We start from the raw sequence: 18,508 nt of genomic DNA, 5'->3' as shown, positions 1-18,508 counted from the left end.
ATTTCAAAATTGGGGACGAAGTTACCCGGTCCCTTCCCCCTCTCCTTTTAACCTGCTGGTCTGGGCCGGATACGGGGATCGGATTTCAATCTTACAAACAAACTCTTGTGGGATTGGGATCTGATGGACACAGAACTTGCATCCTTGGCAGCAGGGCGCCCCTTGAATCTGCGTATTTGAGTAGACCACCCCTTTTGGCATGTTAAGAATATTTTGGCTATGAGTTGTTATATATTTAAATTCGATCACTCTTCTGAGTAGTGAGTAGTACTTTAATCTTTCTCCTTTCGTTGGCGCCGCTTTCTCTCCCTTGTCTCGTTCTTCCTTCTTACTTCGAGATTTTTTTCTTTAATTTTTCAACCTTCCCCCCCCCGATTTTGAACTTGTTGCTCACGATTTATTTAACATACAACTCTGATCTGAAATTACCAGCTGAGACGTTGCAAGACACGATTCATGGATAGAGTAGATAGTGATTGAGTCCTCCATCACATTTTGACCTATCGCCGAAATGAACAAAGACTTCATATTTGACGACACTTCAATTACGTTCTGTCACCGTCATCCTCTTAAGTTATTTTTTAATCCGTTGGTCACTTTCTTTTCTGTGTTGGTTTTCGATTACTTTGTAGTTAACCTGGGCCCAGAAATTGTATTTTAGGTTATCTAGTTATATCTTTAGAAATGCTCTGTGTTACGTGCCTGCCTTCCAAAGTTTTTTTTTCCTTCAGGATTTAAACACGAGTTGATTATATAAAAGTGAAAAGGTTATAGACGCGCGGTATCAGGTAAAAAAATCGATTTTCTTTTTCATATGTAATGTCGGAAGTCATTTGTTTTCTTGAACAATGTTTGCAACCTTTTAAAAAAAAATTATTGTTGGGGTGATTAATTTAAATGTGTGCGCATTTATAATAAATATATCTATATATATAAAAGAGAACGTACAATTCTTTGTCCGCTCATCACGCTAATACGGCTGTACCAATTTCTTTCATTTTTGGGGGGTTATTAGGATTTGGACCCTAGATGGTTTTTATCATATCACTTTAATTTTTAATTACCAGTGTCTTGAGATAATTGACCATTCAGGTGTCCACAAATCCTTTGTTAGTTCATCATAGGTAAAAATAAACGTATTTATATGCAACCCGCATGACCGTGTCACTCGGCGGGTTAACATAAATGACAGGCGATATACAGCGGAAAATAGCTTGAATCTTCTGTTTAAAATTTTTTAATTGATTTGCTTATTTTTACAGACACTTTTACAATATGCCAGCAACGGGATGACCGCAGCGAAGCGGGGCGGGTTAACATAAATGACAGGCGATATAATGTTAAGATTTACTGCAATCTTCTATGGTTTTTATCATATCACTTGAAAGCGAAAAAGTAAAAATTATCTAAGTAACAAAGTTTATTGCGTTCCGGGGTGACCGCAGCGAAGCGGGGTGAACGCTGCTAGTATATATATAAAGAAATGAATACGTCGAAATGTATATGTAATTAGTATGTGAATATGATTTTAAAGTAAAAGTATGATATTAAATGTATTATGAATATATGTAAGAGCGCTCGCGTCTGTCCCCCTAAACGTGTGTTGGTTGCTATAGTTACCAGTGAGTTCTCCGACGAATGTAAGAATGTAGATTTTGTTAAGAATACCGCCGTGCACTTAAGTAATTTTCCTTTTATTTTGAATAAATGTAAATGACAACTTCTGTAATTATGTGATGGCATGTATTGAAAAGTAACGGCAGGTCTAAACGTAACCCACATAATAACGAATATTACCCCTGAACTACCAACCTAAAACCATTGTGGAAAGTGCACCTTGAATCCTTCTCACGTGCATATGTATCCTGTGACTTGACCAGTTTTTTTTCCATCCTCCATTTGAACCATCATACTCCATACACCTGTGGAAGATTGTTTTTTTTTTTTTTTTTTTAATCCGAACCATGTATACATATATCCAAAAGTGATCTAAAGGAAAGGTCTCATGACGTGTCCCAGTGTTGAACAAATAAGTAACTTGAAATTACTCAGTTAATAAATTCGTGAATGGACTGTCTAAGAGGAGAAACATCCTCTGGCGAAAGTGATTTTCAAAATTCCTAAATGGGTATAAACATCGCAGTGTGCGAGTGCAGATATAAACTGCGAAGAGTTACAAACTAAATATAGTCGATGAATGGTTTTTGTAAACCAATAGTTATATATATATATAGAGAGAGAGAGAAAGAGATATATAAACACAAACGAAGTTAAATGGAGCGAAATGTTCTGGACACTACGAGTAGTGCGTGATTTGTGATTTGTACGCTCAAAATTATTGATACTTCATTTCTCAATGTGAGGTAGAGATTCATACAAGTTTTAATGCACCTAAAAGTTTTTTTTCTTTCTTTCCTCTTTGTCCAATTTTTTTTTAAAAAAAGTGAAATAAGTGTCTCTTTGCGTATGTCGCAAATCATAATTTTGCTTTAGCATGCCTAAGATATAATACATGTAATTATTATTTTTTTTCATTTGTCAAGATGATTGAATATATACAAATTTACTAGAACATAACTCTATGTATTCTATTAATATATAACCAAGAACTTGTGCTTTTAAGATTTTCTTTGTAATTATTTTTCCTTTTCACTATGAATGTAATAAACTATTGGTATCTTTGTAGTTAGTTGATTTTCCTTTAAACGTATATACACTGTCCTGAGTGAGTGAGCGTGTGAATGCATGATAGATTTAATTTAGGTAATTTTAGTGATATCCTTTGTCATATTAACATCTGTAATATATGTGACATGTTTTAATAGATGTGTTAAGGTAAATAACCTAGATCATGAAGGACCGCTACTAATGGTTTAAATCGGCTCTAGGAGTGAAACAAAAATAGCAGGATGAGCCTAAATACGACATCTTTCTTCCAGGAAGTTGAAATTCTGATTGATGCGATACATAAATTCATATTGAGTTTATAAGTCTGATTTTATTTTTTTTTTTTCCTCTTGGCTAATTCATATGTGTGGTCGATCCTAGAGAACAGAGTTCAGATGCTGGATGGTTATCAATCACCGGTTGGAATAACAGTACAAAGAATGATTTCACCTTTCTCGTTTCCAGATCTAGGTCTGGGCAATCCCACGGTCGTGGTGCCTGGAGCTAGGTCTGGGTGGTATGAGGGAACATGTGTCTATTCCGAAGCATTCCAAAATTGATTAGTCGTTAATAACATTTAGAATGATTCACCTTTCAGCGACTTTCCCGACCTTTTACTATATTTCCGGAATTATCCAGTAATCTGTTTCTTATTAAAATACCCTATTTCTTTTCTTTCTTCTTTTCCTACCTCCTTCTTTTGCCCTTCTACTTTCTTCTCTTTCTTTTCTATTTCTAAATGAAAGAAAACGGAGTCATGATTGAGAGTAGTCGCTATTGGCACGGTCAATAAGTTGTTTAGATGAGTTTTCTTCGGGAGTCCGATATGGAGTAATCAACAATAGCAAGAAAGTTTATTGGAATTTACTTTATTGGAAAATAATCCGGATTTCAATCAGTAGGTGATGTTTCGTAATCGTTCTCGTTAAAGAGAATTAATTTTAGCGACTCCTCTACGTTAGCTGTTCTTCGTTTACTACTATTTTTTTTTCGTTTTCTTTCAATATTGGCTAACCGTGACAGGATCTGTTGCCCTGGAAACGGCGGTTTCTATGGCAACGGACAAACGTTTTCTTTCAAAGTGTTAGGTTATTAGACGTGTGATCCCCATGCACGCAGTGACAAAGTTGAATATAGATCGATTCTGGGAATTTTGCCGCCAGACCTCGTTGGGGGCTTCATTGTCACAACGAACTTTCCACCAGGGGCGGATCCAGGGAGGGCGATCGGGGCGATCGCTACCCCCCCGAAAATGGAACTTTCTTATTTTATATATATAAATAAAACCCATCCCAAAGTTTGGAGCCCTTAATAGTAGCAGTATGACAACCCACTGCCCCCCCCCCCAGAAGTCGGTCCTGGATCCGGCCCTGCTCTCCACAACTTTGAAATAATTTTGAGAAGCAAGAACTTTTCTTCAATTTTGTTACTATTCAGTTGTAAAATGAATAAGTACACTTTTTCCTTTCATGCGTAAGAATGTAAGTCAATTGTAAATTGCCAAATCAAAGCATATTGCTCACGCGTTTGTTTATCCCAATCATATAATCTGTTATATAATTTAGGCGCGAATATAAGGAACATTTCCTTTTATGATGTAAAACACTATGCTTTTGATGAAATAATGTCAAAATAACATTATTGTAGCCACTGCACACACCGAACTAATTGGTTTTCTTTCAATTTTCTGCTTCATATTGCGAATTCTTATTTTTGCCAAGAATTCAGTGCTTTGGCCTCACTGTGCGTCGAGATTAATCGGATTGGGTAGAAAAACGTTTTGAACTAAGCAAACTCATCACTGTCAAAATGCCGAACACGACTTTGTTCGTTTCTGATTTTGAAAATGCTCCTGCGTACACTATAAGTCATTACTCGGCACCTTGTATACCACATGTCATTAAGAAATCATCTACAACTCTTCAAGTAATAAATAAAAACTTGTTATGACTTACTTAAACTCTAGGATTAAGAGCGAAGCGAGCAAGAAGATTTTTAAGAAATCTACGTATTTCATTGATAACCGACAGCAATATTGATCTAATAGGGCGCCAATACTTTCTGGGGGCCCTATTACTCAACTCTGGGGGCGCCTTTTACTCATGTCCAACGTCACTTTTTCTTTCTCCTTGCTCGTTCGGCGCCCCCTTGCTATCAGCGCCCGGGGCGGGCGCCCCGCTGCCCCCCCCCCCCTTAGCTACGGCTCTGGTCAGGAGTAGAGTTGCTCTTTAGGGTTCTGTCAGAATTACTGCTCTAAGTAGACATATTTATTCCATACCGTCACCTTATCTGATGTCACTTTAAGCACTGATCGGAAGTCAATTTCGATCAATGCTAGTGGGAGGGGCGAAACAGGTTTATAGCAAGAGGACGACGAACAGCAATATGGTTATATGGTTTATAGCAATATGGTCGTGTGACATATTAAACAACATCCTCGTTCGAAATGCTGTGAAATGTGCTGTGCGAAGTTTCGAATTAAATTATAAAAATAAAGTAAAAAACAAGCTTTGTAACATCTCACATTATGTATTCTTTAATAACCAGGAAAGGAGAGAGCTAACACACATAAGACAAATACAATCACATGACATGTTCAGCATGCCCACTGTTCTGATCTATGCATATTCTTATCTGTGAGACCGGTGCTTTTGCACTCTGCAAAGCATAGTTGGTGATATTTGTTCACAGGCCGTGATGATTTTCCTTTTCATGTAGTCAATGTCATTAATTTTACACTGGTAGACAATAGCTTTAAAGTGCACCCAAAGATAAAAATCCAACTGAGTTAGGTCGGGGGATCTTGCTGGCCACTCAACTGGTCCATGGCGACCTATCTAGCATCCGGGAAAGTGTCACTGAGCCATCTATTACATTACGGCCATAATGCGGCGGTGCCCCATCTTGTTGCCAATATTCATGAAATCACCCTTCCTCGTTCAACAAAAGTGGCATAAAAGTGTTTTCAAACATATCTCCATATTGTGCAGCATTCAAGGTTGTATCAATGAAAACGGGTCCAATAAGCTTTTCGCCCTATATTCCACACCACATCATTACCTTAGCTGCACCTTGCATCTTTGATGCATTTATCCAATTAAAATTTGCATTAGCCTTGTACCGGACATTTTGGTTGTTAACCTTACCTGTTACATAGAAATTTGCCTCATCACTAAAAGCAATGTTATCAGGAAAGACTGGGTCATGAGCTATCTGGGCCAACGCCTACTCACAAAACTCCACTGGTCTATCAGAATCATCCTCTGACAGTTTTTGATTCAACTGTAACTTTTAAGGGTGCCACTTGCTAATAAAACTCCAACTAACCGAAGCAGTATATATATATTTTAAGATATTTATTTGTGATACAAAGCCGAAACTGTAACACAAATATGTAATCCTAAAATATATATACTGCTTTGGTCAGTTGAGTTTTATTCGCAATCTTGAATTTTCCAAGCTGCAATGAATAATTTACAAGTTGAAGTGCCACTTTTCCCTTTTTAATATTCTTTGAACGCTTTTGACTCTAACATTATGATCACTTGAGACGCCGCACACTCTTCGTAGGATTTTTCACCAATGCACCCAACACATCTGCATTTCGTGGTCAGGATCAGTTGCATTTCGTGGTCGTGCTGATAAAGGTAAATCATCATTTCCGGTTGCCCTGAATATTGCGGATTAGTTTTCGTACAGCACTGTCTGTCACCGGCTCGCGATTAGGATGTCGCTATTTGAAGACGGCTGTTATTGTTGCTGAACTGCGTCCTCCAGCCAAAGGGATAATTTCGATTTTTGCCTCTCGAGTTAGCATCTTGTCCTACCTACAAGAAAAAAGTAAAAAGACAGTCGGTTCCCGTATATGCAATGTTCCACACATACAAAAAAAAATAAGTCTAAATGATAACATAATCTATCCTAAACCCATTCACAACTTCAAAATCGTTGCAAACTTGGGAAAAAAAAAAAAAACTTTACCGTAGGATTTCTCGGTACTGGGCTAATACAAATCTTAATTAGATAGATGCATCAAAGATACAAGGTGCAGATTAAGGTAATGGTGTGGTGTGGAATATGAGGGCGAAAAACTTATTGGACCTGTTTTCATTGATGAGACCTATTTAACTTATTTTCATTGATGGGACCTTGGATGCTGCACAATATGAAGATATGTTTGAAAACACTGTTATGCCACTTTTGTTGAACGAGGAAGGGTGATTTCATGAATATTGGCAACAAGATGAGGCACGAACGCATTATGGTCGAAATGTAATCGATGGCTCAACGGTTCTGGATAGGTCGCTATGGACCAGTTGAGTGGCCAGCAAGATCCCCCGACCTAACTCAGTTGGATTTCTATTTTGGGGGGCACTTTAACGCTATTGTCTCCCAATGTAAAATTAGTGGCATTGGCTACATTGAAAGGAGAATCACGGCTTGTGAACAAATATCACCAACTATGCTTCGCAGAGTTCACAAGCATTGGTCTCATGGTTAAGGATATGCATAGAACAGAACGATGGGCATATTGAACGTGTCATGTGATTGTAATTATCTTTTGTGTGTTAGCTCTCTCCTTTCCTGGTTATTAAACAATACGTAATATGAGATGTTAAAAAGCTTGTTTTTACTTTATCCTTTATTTCGAAACTTCGCACAGCACATTTCACAGCATTTCTTACATAACATATCCTAAATCTATTTACAACTTCAAAACTGTTGCAAGTTTTGGAAAAATAACCTTACCATTGGGATTCTCTTCGAACGAGAATGTTGTTTAATATGTCACACGACCACGTTGCTATTTAAAATATACAAGTTGATTCTAAGATGGTGGCCACCAAGATGGCGGACGACAACCTTAAGCACGTATTAATGTTTCACTCCTCCCACCAGCATTGATCCCAATTGGCTTTGGATCGAGTGCATTTACAGTTTCTCAAATATTTAGCCCAGTCCAGATTTTGTATTTCACTTAACAAAATATTATCTTTCAATTACTTCGGACATTTTGTCATTTTCCAATATGGCGAACGAAGAAGTCGTGGGGCCGAATGGGGCCGAGTGGGGCCGACATGGAAAGCCTGTCAGGAGAAGTGGTTGCGGCTTGACATTATTACAGTACGTGCCAGTTTCCTACAGTGGAAACTTCGCTGTCGGGCAGTTGCCCAGATGGAGGGCCTCCAAATAGAGCACTCTCAATGGTGACGACATGGTTTCCCTTAAGCTGAATGTAGTTTAAAATCGTCACCATAGATCGGAAACACCCTCTGTATTTGCAAAATCACGGCTTGTTTCCCTGTTTGAGACATAAGTTTGTGCGGAAGGGGGCGGCAAATTATTTAGAGCACAGGGGCGTGCAATATATAAATACGGGCCTGAGTCCCTGTAAAAACACTAATAGAGCAAAGGAGATGTGGAAACAGGCCCGTAGCTAGCCCAAAAATTTAGGGGGACCCGGTAGAAGTTAGGGGGGCCCGACCCAATTATATTATACTTCATCACCATATTATAGTTCATTTGCAAGCCTACCATTACATTTTATGGAGGCAAGTCAAAGTTTAGGGGGACCCGGCCCCCCTTGCCCCCCCCCCCCCCCCGTGGATAAGGGCTGTGTGGAAAACCTCCTAGATTTGCTCTACGTGATGGCAGAGATATTTCAAAGGAATTGTCACAAGCTATTTAATAATTTGGTTTGTAATAGAGGCCCAAAAAGGTCACTTCGGCCCAAAATACGTATCGTGAAGACTCTAATGGTAGAAAACATATCCATCGATACCGCCTCCATTGGCTCCGCCCTTAATCCCCTCCTGATTCGTTGTAAATACATTTTGAAACGTAAGTATTTATTTGTTTTCCAAGTGTTTACTTCAACTTCAGTATAAAGTTAACAAGAACAATATAGGCTACATTTTTCCTCTTTCTTCGTTTCTACGTAATTGCTAGCATATAGTTAGAGTATAATCAAATATTTATATCTGGAGCACCAGGTGGTGACATGACAGCTCGACACAACGCTATCACACATTTAAGAACAAAGTTATATTTGTAATGTGTTATTCACACTTATATGAAGTTGAATAGTCACACGTCGCATACAATGAAAAAAGACCTTGATGCACTTAAGTTCATTGTTCTGGTTATAGGCTATACGCACACCGTTATTGTGAACACAAAAGGAATGTTGTAGCCAGCTGTGTTTTCCAAGTTTAAGTTATATATTAATACCTAACACACATAAACAGTAACATTTCTAGGAATTACATTTCATAGAGACACGTTTTTCTATTTCTTTTAAAAAATCGGATGTGTCTGTGTATTTTCCAGGAACTCTGCATATTTGTTCATAAGTGGAAATGCAGCAAATAGGCATATACGTACTTTGAATTCATTGGAATCGTTTCTTGAATTTATGGCTGCGCCCGAGATAAGAATTGAGTCAATCACATCTCAAAAGAAAAAAATAAAAAAAAAATAATATTGAACCTCGATAACTCGAATTTTTTCACATTCCCTTGTACTCTTCATAACACTCTATGTTAAAATAACCTGTTAACTCGAATGTTTACAAATTACGACTTCGATAAGTCGAATTTTAAGGGTTTCATAATCCTGTTTAAAAACCTCGGTAACTCAAACTTTTGTATCTGCGAACCTTTAAGAGTCGAAGTTTACCTCTGTAAGTCAAATTTCTCTTAATGTCACCTCGATAACTCGAAACAATAACTCTATGCTTTTTATGGAATTATCATTGTTGTTAGTCCGGTCATTGTTGCTACTGTGTATTGTAATTGTGTTTTACTCATGTTCAGTATTTTATTTTTACTGGTCATTTAATTCAAGGAATTTTTACAACTTCGAGTTATAGAGGTTGAATATATATAACTTCGAGTTATAGAGGTTGAATGAATAAACCTTCGAGTTATAGAGGTTGAATGAATAAAACTTCGATTTATAGAGGTTGAATGAATAAAACTTCGAGTTATAGAGGTTGAATGAATAAAACTTCGAGTTATAGAGGTTGAATGAATAAAACTTCGAGTTATAGAGGTTGAATGAATAAAACTTCGAGTTATAGAGGTTGAATGAATAAAACTTCGAGTTATAGAGGTTGAACGATTAAAATTTCGAGTTATAGAGGTTGAATGAATAAATCTTTGTGTTATAGAGGTTGAATGAATAAAACTTCGAGTTATAGAGGTTGAATGAATAAAACTTCGAGTTATAGAGGTTGAATGAATAAAACTTCGATTTATAGAGGTTGAATGAATAAAACTTCGAGTTATAGAGGTTGAATGAATAAAACTTCCAGTTGTAGAGGTTGAACGATTAAAATTCCGAGTTATAGAGGTTGAATGAATAAATCTTTGAGTTATAGAGGTTGAACGAATAAAACTTCGAGTTATAGAGGTTGAACGAATAAACTTTCGAGTTATAGAGGTTATATAGTGGAACTTTGAATGAGGAATGTGGAACCGCGGTAGCTCGAATTTTTGTTGTGACCACTTTGGTAACTCGAAGTTTTGTGTATTCCGTTCAGCTTCAAGTTATTCTGGTCCCACTGTATTTAGGAAAAACATGCTTTAAAAAATAAATAAATAAATAAATAAAAATAAATCACACAAAAAGTAAAAAATGATAGTTTCCAAGAAATTTATCGGCAATAGCTCCGATCTCCCTCCTGGATTCCGCCACTGATGTATTGTTTATAATTGTAAGATAATTGTAATAAATACAACAGAGCTTTAAAACCCCTATACTTATTATGAAACAATTTGTATCATTGAAAGCCTCAAATCCGAAGGAAGATTTTGCGAGAGTGTGTATGTATATATATGTTATGTACTTACTGTATGTATGTGTATGAGAGAGAGAGGGAGGAAAGTGTAAAATTCCTGATCTTGAAAAAATTAATATAGGAACAGATTATTATCAAAGGAAAATTTTCTTTCATAGTGGAAACACTGATAACGAATTTCTCGTTATACGTAATATTATAAAATCTAATGCTCAATGATAGGTATCAGTGTTACTAAGTGATTTTCTGTATTTATTAATCATTATAAGAATTTCATACAGTCATGCCTTGTTATCTTATCACGTTAAAATAGCAAAGCAAAGAAGTATCGAATGTGTGGTTAGAACTTGGAAAAATAACTACTGTACATTTAAGATTTAGTATGTATAATGCTAATCAGTAGCCTTAAACAGGGACGTACACAGCAGGTAGTCCCCCCAAAATTCCCAATCTTTCTGTAAATTTAGTCTAATTTTTTGGGGCGATTTTACAAATTTTAATATAATTTAACCTCATATTAAATTTGGACCTCTTCCGAAATAAGTTCCTGGGTACGTGCCTGACCATCGATCGCGAGGGGTCTGAAGCGATCGGCTGCAGATTGTAAGGGTCAACCCATCGTCGATTTGAGTCTTCTTAAAGAGTATGAGTGTTTTAAATTTTCCGTAGAAGTTTCTGTTTTTTGTGCCCTCGTCGGACTGGATTAGTTCGAGTGATGAGACGGTGGGTCAGTGGTAGAGTACTCACCTTTAGTATGTGGGGTTCCTGGTTCGACCTCCGGCAAAGTAAGTTTGTAGTAAACAACATTGTGTCCATGGGTTTTCTCGGGGTACTCCTGTTTCCTTCCACATTCTCATTCCACCAATTCTTCTATCATCATTCACTTGTCTTAATCGTCTGTCTCCCTTAGTCAAAAGGACATAATCGTGGAACGTTAAATTGTAAGAGTTCATTTCATTTGGATTACGTAGAACTTCGCCTAAAGCTGACTTACAAAAAAAAAGAAAGAAAGAAAAGAAAAGAAAAGAAAAGAAAAGAAAAGAAAAGAAAAGAAAAGAAAAATGAAAAGAAAAAGAAAGAAAAAGGAAAGTGGGAAGGGTTTCTGTCGGAGCAATGCTTCGATCCATGAGTACACGGATTTGATTCGCGTAGGGAGGGAATCAAACGTACAGCAGTGATCATACGCGAAGCTAGCAATTGTTTGCTGGGGGGGCAGTGGGGGGCAGATCTATTGTCGGTCTCGGAGGTCTTGGTAACTGGCCATCTTATAGGTGGCATTTTTAGTTTTTGTCAAAAAGTTGGGGAGGGGGCAATTCTCCTTCATAACTCCGCCCACGTCAGTGGTTCAGATTATCAGTTTGCAGTGCGTTCAAATTCCTTCAGCAATATTATGGCGTACGTTGTATCTTTCCTCAACAGAAATGCATTAAGTCAATGACATCGTAACTGTATAATTACTTTTTTTTCTGATTGAGAAGAAAGAATACTTAAAATTTTGTTCTGGCTACACTATTTAATGACCCTTGCACTTGTGATAATATGAACCAAGATGTTCATACAGCAAAAGAGACAGTGTGTACATTTTAATGCAAAGAAAATTCCTATACGCTGAACGCTGTTTGGAACATATTCCCAGGAAAAACAAATAGGCCTATCAACAGATGACATGAAAAGTTCAAGGCTACGGGAAGTATGTTAGATTTTCTACGTAGTGCAAAGCAAAGAATGAGTGATGATGTGATTCAGACAAAGCATGGAACAGATTTCTCGGAAATGGAAATCCAATGATCAACGTTACGTAAGATGTACACAAGAAGGTGAAGACCTGGCACAACGGGATTCTCCCGTTTCTTCCCACTTTCTTCATTCCACCATTTCATTCATTTATCATCATCACCGTCTCCTTTAGCCTAGCCGGCATAATCGTGGGACGTAAAACTTAAAAAAATAAATTAAAATCTCTATACCATCTGACGGACGAGGACTGTGATATGAGAATAATGCTTACCCGTTTAGAAGATAACGGCAACCTTCTGTCTCGGATTCTGGTCTGAAATGAGGCGATGGCTTATATTTTTGGAAAAAAGTGCACAGGCACAACTGCCAAATTTGAGGGGTTTAAAAATCCATGTAAGTTCGAAGTGCATACGCAGAATAGTCGCAATCAATGTAGTGCATGGTTTCAGTGAACCGTATTATTAGCCCTTTATTCTCTGACAAAGACAAGGTAAATGGTAACAGTTATCTGAACAGATCTTCCTTATGCCAGAGCTTGAGAAGTTAGGTTCAATCGGTGAGGTCCACGTGAATAAGGTGTGGAACCTCCATATTTTGTCCTTGAGGTTCACCAGTTTCTTAACAAACAAGTTCGAGAGAGATGTATTGGTCGAAGAGAATCCATACATTGGCCAGCAAGATAACCAAACTTAACTCCCTAAAATTACTGGCTATAGGGATATGTAAAGACCGAGGCTTGTGGATAGATATATGTTAATCCGGATGATTTGAAGGAAAGATAATAGAGTATTCTGAATATATAGGCCAAATATAGTCAGGGCGCAATCCTCGGTTTCAGAAAAATATTGCAAGAGTCTTTGGACGTGAATGATGTACGATTTGAGGTTTGCGATCAACTCTGACAAGCAGGAAAGAAACTTTGAACCTTACTGTATAAGTAGGGCCTACACACAAAATTTCATATTAATATACTCAATAGTTTTCAGTTTACCGACTTGCAATTTCCTGCACGACCTTATGTACTCCCTACACATGCTTTGACTTTAATTGTGGTTTTAAACGAAAACAAACTATGAGGAAACATTAGCCAGCTGACCGATTTGGAACAGCTTATACAGTAGGCTGAAAGTGAAATTTTGTGCGAATAGCTAAGTGTTGTCGAACAGAGAATAAACAACATTTTACTTCCTACATTCCCTTGTCAATAAACAATCCTAGATCCTTTTTTTAACACTTTTTTTTTTTTCGTTTTTCATTCTCTCGTTTTTAACATATGGCTCTTCCGTTTTCAACCAGGAATAAGTTGGCACCGTGTTCTCTGAAATGTATATATTTGTTCACAGATCAAGAAAAATAAATAAACAAAAGAATGAACGCAGATTTAACAAAACAAAGAGTTTGACTTAAACTTCGTAAAAGGGGAGTTCATAATGGTAACTGTAATGGCATTTCAAGTCTTGTTCAAACGAACCTGGTCGGAGGTGCATGTGAGGAGGTCTGCACTGGAACACTATTTGCTAAAGAATGTGCCTTGCACAAGAGTGCTGTAGCTCCGAAGAGAGGGACGGTTGGACAATATAAGAGAGATATTGGAAATATACCTAGAAGAAATATTAGCGCCATGGGAAATTTCTCATGGAGTCATTCCGGGGGGACCCTCGGACCACTCGTCACCCAACTACAGGGGCGGATCCAGGGGGGGAGATCGGGGCGATTTCCCCCCAGAAGAGGAAACTTTCTTATTTTATATATATAAATAAAACCCATTCCAAAGTTTGGAGCCCTTAAAAGTAGCAGTATGACAACCCACCGCCCCCCCAGAAGTCTGTCCTGGATCCGCCCCTGCCCAACTAATAGCTATATAACCTTTTATTGTCAACAACAGTAGTTCTCAACTCGTGACACACTTAACTGTACGCCTAGGATATCGCGACACAATTGTTCCCTTTTTTTAAAAAAATAAATAAAATCACATATAAATTATAATAGGAAGTGGTTTGAGTTAAGCTGACATTGAGTTTAACGTCTCTTTCAGCAGCGAGGCTATATGAGACGGGACCTACTGATTAACATGCAATCCAAACCACATGAGCTCTCGCCGGGAATAGAATCCAGGTCTCCCACGCCAAAGGCACGTACGCTAACCGCTTAGCCACGAATGAGCTCAATAGTCAGTGGCGTACGCAGAGTTTTATCAAGGAGGGTTCATACACTCAATTTCATATCCTTTCAGGACATGATTTTCGTATACATATCTTAACATAATATATTTTGCTCAAGGTGGTTAAAACCTCTAAATCCTCTTCACGTACGCAACTTATAATAGAGTAATAGTGTAATATTATAAGTTTCTATAAAATAGTGACTGGGAATCGTTGCTGCCATTGGAGGCATTAACTGGTGCAGCCTACCTCAAAATTAATTCTAACTGATTTGTTCATTAAATTCTAAATTTGGTGACATACCTTATGAGATTACACAATATACCAGTGTGTTGCAACACAGAGGTTGAGAACCGCTAGTAAATAATGCAATTTTTTCTTCCTTTTTTGGGGAGGGGGGGCAACAAATACAGCACGAGTCCATCGCCTACAATATGAAGGTACGTAGCATCAATCTACCCAGTGGTTCCCAACCTAGAGGGCGTCTTCCTCCTGAAGGAGGCATAAGCTATTGTCAGAAATAAACCACATTCGAAGTTACAAATATTACGAATGTTGTAACAAGGAGACGTTAAGTAAACACTGTATAAGTATGAAATAACTATTACTCTGTAGTTTCATTAAGAAGAAAGCTGGTGAAAATAGTACTGGAGTACAATGGTATGCCGAAGTCTTCCTGGAAATAAACATAAATTGGTGAGAATTATTATTATTATTGAGGGTTTTTGAGAATTTAATGCTACATCTGAATTTGAAGAAAAGTTAGACCAACAAGTGGCGTGAAGCATACGGGACATGGAGTACACAAGGTTGGAAAGTACTGACCTAACGTAACCTACTGAGATTGAAGCGAAGCTCCTCTTTTTTCGACTTAAGGGGCCTTATCACTGCGAAATTAAAATACCGCCAATTTTACAGTAATTCCGTGATATCTTCAAATAGATAAAAGATAATTGAAATGTGGAACAAGAGCGCCCAAGACAATATTATTTTGCATGAGGTACCATTATCACGAGTCACCTAGTAGCTTTTCGTCTGCAGCCATTCAGAAACGCGAAAATAAATACCGGGTTTCTAAATGGCTGGAAATCGAAAGTAGATAAGTGAGTGGTGATAACGGTATATCATGTAAAATAATACTGTCTAGGGAGGTCTTGTACCACTTTTTGATTATCTTTTATCTATTTAAAGATATCACAGAATTACTGTAAAATTAGCGGTATTTTAATTTCGCTGTGATGGGGCCTCTTAAGCGTTCGTTTGTCCGGACGAGCGGGGAGCGAGCGTCAAGGGTTCAATTCCCGGTGGGGACACTCGGTCGAAAAACTAAGAGCTTTTTCAGGCTAGCCATCCTATGTGAGGCATTTCTTATTCCCACCAGGCAAACGCCGGGCTGGTACCTAACATATAGGTCCCAGGCGGCTTCGTTCCTCCCTCAATCCTTTCTTCCTCCCCTTTCCTCGGGTAGTGTGATTGCCGAGAGTCGTCATCACCCATACGTGACGGGCTAACATGGCCATAGATGCCGAAAGCCCAGAAATCTAATTCCTAAACCCTAAATCGAGAGCACGCACTGAATGTCGTAAGGGGTCACATGTCCCTCATTGGACATACTATTGAGGAATAATCACCGAAAAACGAGATGCCCATAGACTTACCTTGGAAAAGTATTTATCGCCCGAATTCTCATTGTAAACAATGGAAAATAGAATTTTCAGCCTTAGAAGTAGGGTGAAGCCCTTTTCGTTTTGCTCTGTGAACTCAAATTTTATTATGTTTTTCTCTGGTATGACAAATTCAACTATTTGCATGTCGTGTTTGTTCACGAAAACAAATAATGTAGTAAAAAAAAATCTATGAATAATCAATAAAAGTCGATCTCTTCGCTCCAAATTTGCAACTTACACAAATGCATGTCTAGTTACATTATACCCTCTTTGTGGATAGATCAGAGATAAAAGTGAATCTAAAAAAGTAGGGGGACGCATGACGTCACGCTGTTCCCCGTACCTATCTTTTCCTATTGTATTTTTTTTAAGGAAGTAGAGAGATCCCATAGATAGTTTTTGTAAGTGGGGGCACGACTGCACGACGTCCTCTCGCGTACCCCCTCACTTTTATTCCCCTGGGATAGATATTCAACCTAAGTTACCTTATGTAACCAAAGCTAAATAATATTGTACAGTAGCAGTGAACCCACTCTATATTCATACCTCTACCTATCAAAACTGTGATTAAAAGAGTAACAAGAAAAGTATTAATATAATTAAAATAATGCTTTTGGCAAGTGTACTGTATTAGACAATTTTCATGGTCAAGTGACAATAAAATTTACAACTCAATACCAAATACATTGCTCTGCTCTGCACTCACGTATTCAAATACTTGAATGTTTTGTTGTCTTTTTTTTTTTTTTTTTTTTTTTTTTAATGGGTGCTGAGGCGAAAGCTGCCGAGAAGAATCCTTATTCGCTACAGCTGAGAGAACTCGGTATCACGTGACCCAAATATACCACGTTTCGCCGTCCCAGCTGGTTGACCTAGAGGGAGAGAGAGGGGAAGTAAAAGAATTATAAGATCCGCGGGCGGGAGGGGAGAGCTACGTTATTTTGCGCTTGCGTTGAAACAGCGTAGCTTCGATCACTCACTTCAGTGTGCAGTGTGAGGTGATTAAAAGTGGATGCTTGTACGGAAATCTTTTCATTCTTGTTTGATAATTTGCAAGAAAAATAAGCCATAAAAACCAAATTACATTTTTCTTTGTCATTTTTGTTTTATACATAAGAACAACATTAGTATATTTTTGGTTTTGCTCTCGTTCACAAAATTGCTTCACGAGGGAGGAGCTTGTAAAGGTTTTCTGTTTTGTTCTGCAACATACAAAAACAGAACAGTCATTCACTTCTGCCTGTTCAGAGCAGCCATTGCAGTTAAAGAGAAAGTCGGACAACAGACGCGCGCTGCTTAGAACGTGGAAATTTCCTAAAAACAATTTTTATTATTTGTGGTGTTTGTAGTGTGAAAATTTTCAATTATATTTTTAAACATAAGGAGCATAAAAATTCAACGAGACTTCAATATTCTCACAGCGGGAGCCGCTTTAGTGTCGTCAATTTTTAGGTAAGTTCGGTTCATTACCTTATTTTAAATAATATCAAATTTACTTTTAAAAGCATGATAAAAAAAGAAGAAGAAAGCAATAAAGATAAATCGAGGCCACAGCTGTTCGTTCAAATGGACGGGGCTTACCTATTTGTTTATGAATGATGCAATAATTTATGCGTTGCGTTATTGTTTTGTTTTTCAGTGTTGTGTGGATTTCTTTTGTCACTTTGACTTATTGCCTTAGGAGAAAACTGGTGAATTGAGGTATAATTTGCAATGCTATTTATTTAAACTGTAAGACAATTGTGTTTGCAATTAATGTTTGAAGGATGTTGCTATTCTGTGTATCATTGATTAACAGAATTATTTAAAAACAGGAAAGTTTTAAATAATACATTTCTCAGCGAAGTTTTATATTTACAAAATTTAGGAATATAACTTCATTGCTTTTCAAAAAACAGAAAAAAGTAAAGAAAAAATAAAAATAATATACGAATACGGTGCAAGATAAGATACATGGCAATATAATATGTCAATAATAATCTTTTCATAAAAGATTATGTGAAAATGATCATTAAAAAATATGGATAGCTCGAACTATTCTTCATACAAATTTCAAAAAATGTAGTAATATTAATATTGGGTTTAATTTTACAATGACCGCTCCCGTTGGTATCCTTACGCAGAGACGAAAGATTAACATTATATTCAATTTAACTAAATGGGTACAAACTTTTCAAACCCTAAGCTAACCCTATCGTATGCTACTCTACTTATCCCTACCTTACTCTGCTATACCATTTTAAAAAAGTTTTATGAGCAGCCGGAGCATGTATTGTAAAGTTTACCGTAAAAATATACGGAAAATGGAGAAAATGTTCTACAGAAAAAATATTTTTGTGAAGTTAAGTTTTTAAAAAGTACCAGAGTAAATGAATAAGGATTTATAATAAGAGCGAAATGACGATGAATTATTTGCCCACAATTGAATATGATAAGTGCTTTCGGGAGAGGGCATTTTCATATTTCCCATGACC

At 37.3% G+C, this 18,508-nt stretch overlaps 1 protein-coding gene across 1 annotated transcript in view; it reads left to right on the top strand.

Moving 5' to 3' along the window:
* Positions 1-16,990: 16,990 nt before the first annotated feature.
* Ip6k (Inositol hexakisphosphate kinase) overlaps positions 16,991-18,508 on the top strand; it is an 86,013-nt gene continuing 84,495 nt past the window's right edge. Inside the window, exon 1 of the mRNA XM_081739600.1 lies at positions 16,991-17,486. The gene's annotated coding sequence lies outside the window, so the exon portion shown is untranslated. The remainder of the gene's footprint in view (positions 17,487-18,508) is intronic.

The sequence above is a fragment of the Thermobia domestica genome, chromosome 15 (assembly GCF_964235325.1).
Source record: "Thermobia domestica chromosome 15, izTheDome1.hap1.1, whole genome shotgun sequence".
In the NCBI taxonomy this organism is placed as follows: Eukaryota; Metazoa; Arthropoda; class Insecta; order Zygentoma; family Lepismatidae; genus Thermobia; species Thermobia domestica.
The sequence above is the reverse complement of the archived record's forward strand: the minus strand, read 5'-3'. Positions and strand labels throughout refer to the sequence as shown.